This window comes from Phalaenopsis equestris, unplaced genomic scaffold (genome assembly GCF_001263595.1).
Source record: "Phalaenopsis equestris unplaced genomic scaffold, ASM126359v1 Scaffold000600, whole genome shotgun sequence".
Taxonomy (NCBI): domain Eukaryota; kingdom Viridiplantae; phylum Streptophyta; class Magnoliopsida; order Asparagales; family Orchidaceae; genus Phalaenopsis; species Phalaenopsis equestris.
This window is the reverse complement of record NW_018165040.1, coordinates 1052139-1058446: the sequence shown is the minus strand read 5'-3', so window position 1 is coordinate 1058446 and position 6308 is coordinate 1052139.

The following is a 6308-nucleotide window of genomic DNA, read 5'->3' as shown; positions in this document are numbered from 1 at the left end:
GAGAGGAAGAATCGACATCTTATAGAGGTAGACTGGAGCATGATAATGATAATGAATGTCCCACAGCACTTATGAGGGCAAGCAATATTGACAACCACGCAATTGATTAACAAGATGTCCTCAAGAGTGCTAGAGCGGAAGTCTCTTTGACAAATGTTGAAAGGAGACAATAGTGAGATTCTTCCATTGAAGGTACTTGCATGTGTATGTTTTGTAAAAGACATCAGACCATTTGTAGAGAAGTTGGATACTAGACTGAGAAATGTGTGTTCGTGGATTATTCTGTTATTCGAAAGGGTTAAATACATGGGAACCCGATTGAGAATAGCCTCTTCATGAATATGAATGTCATTCAGAGGGTTTGAGCCATACTACACTCTGGAGGTGAACTCGCCTTTCGGTGACTCAACTGACACTAGAGATATGAGGCAAGAGAGAGTAGTGGTGGTGATGAAGTGGTGCATGGGAGCAATGTCATGTCATGTGATGTCGGATGAATTAACTAAGGAGATGGAAATTGAGGAGATTGACCCCAGGGGTGGTGGGGTTCAGGCTGAAGGTGAGTTAAGAGTTTAAACACGGAAAAAAAAGTAGAACGAAGGAAGAGAGTCTGCAATGCCAACAAGTCCATTATCTTGGTCTTTCGCAACTCTTGAGACACCTACAACATTCACCTTTTATTCAAAACTCTCAGGTGACATTATTCCTTCTTCGTCCACTTCTAATCTCCCAACATTAAGGAGGACCCCCCGCAGCAATGCAGGACATCTTCCTGATCATTTTGGTTGACATTGCGAATTTTATTTCTTATTCTAACATCTCACATTTGCATGGAGAATTCATTTCATCATGGAACTCAGTCTTTATACTCAAATATTGACAAGATGCTAAAGAGAACCCCAAGTGAAAAGCGTGGAAAGCCGATGCATGAAGAGCTTGAAGCTCTTAATAAAAACCGAACAAAGGAGATTGCACCACTACCACAAGGGAAAAAGAAGACAGTTGGATGCAAGTCGATCTTCATGGTAAAGCAAACTCCATAAGGGAAGGTGGAGGGGAAAAAACAAGACTAGCGATAAAAAAGTACAGTCAAGCGTATGATATTGCCTATGATGAAACTTTTGCACCAGTAGCAAAGATCAGCATGATGAGGATAGTGGCTTCTTTGGTAGTCAACCATCAGCATTGCCAACAACCCGGTGCAACATGATAGAACCAAACAAGTGGAGATTGATAGGTTCTTCATCAAGAAAAAGTTGAAAAACGAACTTTTGGAGCTAAATCATGTAGTCACTGGAGAGCAAGTGGCTGACTGCCTCACCAAAAGACAACCCATTAGATTTCTCTAGGTGTGACAAGATGGGCTTAGTGAATATCTTTTGCCAATCTTGAGGGAGAGTGCTGAGATTTATATCTAATGGAGGGTCCTATTCGTAAATGAATGATGTCTAGAGATTTATTTGTAAATGTCATAACTTGTAAGGCTATATATAAGCCTGCCAACAATGAAATGAAAGAGATTTGAAAGTGATTTTTTTGAGCAAATAATTTCAATTGAGTAAAAGTTCTCTTTTAATCATGATAAGAATCAATCTCATGAAAAATTCAAAGATATTAATTGCTTCTATAAAAAGAAGAAATGGAATATAAAAAAGGAATTTATCGTTGTCATATTTAGTGCAACATAAGCATATTTGTTATTGACCCGACCAATAAAATGTTCAGTATAATCTTTACCCTATTGACTTGGGCATTACCTAGGTTGTGCATGTTTAGCCCCAAGCACTTGTGAGAGCTTTAGGTTGCCCATTATTGTACAGTGCTCCATGATGCTTCACATCCCCTCTGAATCTCATATTTAAGCTTTGTTAGTCACATTGTGTTCATTGTCATAAATAATTGTGCAATTGATAAGTGAAATGTTGAAATCATGAAGGTTTTATGAGAAATTAATGTGTGCAAGCTTTGCATGAATTAAATCTTCATTCAGGTCAATACAATTTGGACCTCATTTTGTACTCTGACCGTTGAGACAGCTTGAAAGAGACCATGCCCTTCAGAATCAAATGTGTTTAGTTACATGTCGAAAATTCTGTTCTTTTCCTATCAACAAAATGCTAGGTCCAAATAATTATTTTAAAAATATATTAAAATATTAAAAAAATATTTAGATATTATTCCAAGTGAAAGAATAAAATTTTGTTCAAAAAATTAAGCTCAAATTATAACTAAAAAATGCAATTATAGTTATCTTAAGTTAAATAAAATAAAATAAAAGTGAAAAAATGAACACTTTTTACTAATTAAGGCAGAAATCAGACATTTTAATGGAAATTGCATGATTTTGATCTCGTTGAAAAGCTAACAAAATTACTTACAATTTTAAGTATATTTTAGCAAGATTGTGTACATAAAAAATGTGTCAGTAGCGATCCTGAATAGATCTAACAGTTCAAAAAAAAAAGAATACAACGAAGGAGGACCCACTGACAGAAGATCATGAGTACTACTTGTCTGACCGAGTGAAGCTATTTGAGAGAAGCCAACAAGGCCAAACCTGATGTCACTCAGCCAGAAATGAGACAAAAGAATATCCGAGCAAATTATCACAAGAGAGTTGATTCAAGGAAAGATATGATTCCCTAGTATCTCCAACTATCACAAGAACACCCAGAAACTCATTATCATGAGTCAAAAATCAACAATCATGTCATATCAACCCGCACCCATATCGATCATGCTTAGCTGACTGAGTTGATGTTGTTGAAACGAAGCCAATTAAGCTTAGTCGACCAAGCCAGAGAACAGTCAGACGGTAAGCTCATACATGTAAAGTACTAGAAAAATCATAGTACGAACTCCTTTAAAGCAAGAGCAAAAATGTAATATCATTATCATGTACCATCTCCTCTATAAACAATGAAAATATTTTATGAATAAAGAATACTGACACGATTGGTCACTATTCATTATTGTTCACTCATCTCTCTCTTTATCTCTTTCTCATTATTTTCACTCTATTCCTTGGGAGTGATTCACCGACAAATCAGGAATCAACAAACTAACAAAAGTTTATCAAACTTGTGTCAAAAATATAGTCATGTTGTGCCAAAGGGGGTTCTCAAGAACAAAAAATATTTTAACAGTAAATCAGGACACAAGGTACAGCCAACAGAATTTCATGGCACTCCAGTTGGAAAATCAAGTTTCATATTAGCTGCTCCAAATAGTGCCAAAGTTAATGGCATTAGCTCATTCGATTCCTAGTTTACCAAGAGTCGATCTATAATTTATGTTGACAAACAATGTTATTCCTTCAGAGAAAATTACTTTTCCTGCTTAGATTTGCTTGAAATATCTCAAACTCTCAGTGGTTGTCTGGTAGCATATTTAACCCAGGATTTATGCATAATCTAAGCTGAATCCTGCCAGGCGGACATTTTGGATAAAATAAATTCTCATATGCCATAAATTCGGATCCTCGGATTTCGGCTATAAATCCCATAAATTTGAAATTCCATGAACTGGTGGATTTAATTTCACAGGGCTTGGGATTTAACTGTTCGGGCTTCCAACTGTCACCAACAGACATAACGACTTCTTAAATCCTTGTAGAAATTTTCAAACAGTTCTATTGAATTTACATGATTTAGTAAATCTCTTGTTAGACAAATTTCCAGATTTAATCCATTTAGAATTTAGTAAATCAGGATTTATGGGATTTACTAAATCGTAATGCCTTAAATCGCATTCGTTGCTAGACAACACCTCAAGCTCAAACAAGAATATATCAAATAATAGATTCAAAAGCAACTTCTTATCTCAAGATGTTCTCAAATGACCTAGTAAATGCGCAATAACGAGTACATAAGAAAGAAAAATCCCTTCTCTAAATATAGTTCCTTCTGAGATCGATATGAACTGGAATCTTCAACAAATGTTAAACTTGCTTTATTTAATCTTTTTATTAACAAAACTAGCCCTACAATATACCAAAAAAAAATCAAGGATTCAAAAACCAACACCATCAATGATAACTCAATTAAAACGATACTTATAGTAAATCACAATACAGATTAAACAAAAGCTCGCATTACAGACAAAAATAATAGGTTCGGATGAGGCGAGAGATAAAACTTGGCATTGTAGCAATAGACATTAATTCTGAAATTGCGACCAATTCGAAGCGACAAAGCCTACTCGAGCGATTTAGGGTTCCCGTCCGACGCCGCTGATCTCCACAAATGCGAAATAATTGAGCGGGGAAGCAAGAAAAATTATTATATGAGGACTGCCCATTCACTGTCACTTGGGGAGTACAATGAAATCACTTTTAAGTCGAGAAAAAAAAAAAAAAAAAAAAAAAAAAAAAAAATCGGTCCGATAATATTGAAGAATATTATTCTCGTGTTATTTTATATTATTCAGTGTTATTGTATTCTAAAAATATTTCAGGTGTTATAATAATATAATAACATATCAATAGCACTTGAATAACACACAATAACATCTGAATAATATATAATAGCACCTGAATAACACGAGATGAATATTTACTTGTGTTATCGGGTGAATTTTTTTTATTTTTTTCTGTCACTGCCACGTAATGTGATTTCATTGGATTCTACATTTAACTCTACATGTAGAGTCCTGATACAATATTTTCTCGGGGAAGCAAAGTTGCGAGAGGGGGCGCTATTTTGGTTTAACCTATGGTCTGTTTGTGGCAGCTTATTTGGTGCGGTGGAGTTTTGAAAACGCACCTGACATGTTTTGGTAAACTGCGTTTTGGCAGCTTATGCGTTTTCAAAACGCAGAAAAAAGTTTTTTCACACCGCACCTAGATAGGTGCGGTGGGAGTTTATTGGCAACAATCGGGCTTTTCCAAAAAAAATAGCCACCGCACCTAGTTTATCAACAAATTATTTTTAGTCAGCTTATCAACAGATTATTCAATAAGCTACAGCTACCCCTAATGGACCCTTAAATACAAAAGTTGCTTAATTAATTATTAGTTAAATATATTTAAATTTTTTATTTTTGTAAGAATATATTTTAAATACATTAAAAGTAAATTTACATGCATACCACACAATTCATTTGTATTTACATATAGAACATCTAAAATTTGATATTTACACATATAATATTTTGGTATCATAAACATATTCATGAAAAATGTATTTTTATATTTAAGAAGTTAATAATGGTGATAATTTTATGTTATGTTAAAGTTTTTAATTTTGTAAGTATAAATATGAATTTTATATATTCGATTTGCAAATACATAAGAATTATGTGGTACGCATGTAAATGTCCCCATTAAACTGTGATAGAGGTTAATAAATATATATATTTCTTGAAATGTATATTTTTCACATATAATGTAGATGTATGGAAAATGACTTGTACCCTCCACGCGGTTGCCCGATAATAAGGCTCGCACAAGAACAAAAATATTGCATCCGGAGTCCAGTCGCAAGCTACGTCTGGACAACGGACACGATACACCGGAAGTTTTTTTTTTTCCCCGAAAGATCGCGTTCGTTGTCCGAACACAGTTTTACGTCCAAACTCTGTACACAATATTTTGTCCACACAAGGAAGGGAAAGCAAAAGCAATGCACACATTAAATAACAAAAGTTAGCACAATGTGAAGAGTTCATAAATCATGCCATATTACATGTTATGTTGAAATAATACTAATATTAAACTATACAAACTATTTTGAATCTATTTTATTTTAGTACACCAATAAACGACCCTCATTGACTAGAAAGAATATAAGCTAGCCCAATGACTCTCGGTCATCTATTCTCTCCCTAGTGGGCCTCGATCATCCACCTTTCTTGATGGTGAATACAACCATTAGGTATCAATTGTATATGTTTGACTTATTGGATTGACCTGCAGAATTAGTTAAGCCACCTACCAAACTCTGTCGAGTACTAGTTGTCGGATGGTCAGTCATGTACCAACTAAAGGATAAGCTAGTTGGAGTACCAATTTCTAAGTATTAATCACCAGTATGTTTATGTTTAACTATGAGTCATCTGACATTCACATCATCGCAGTGTCCAGTGTACCATTGACATACAACGATAATAGACTGCGTACAGTGCTAAAATAATTTAATTTTCTTTCCTTGTAAAGCAGCGAGAGAGAGAAAGAGAGCATCTTGAATCCTATAAATAGAGATCTTCTCCCTTTGAATCGTATAAATAGAGATGATCTCCCTTCTTTAAAACACTTAAAACAATAATCTTTCTCAAGCTCCTTTATCCCTTCTTTATATATATATATATAT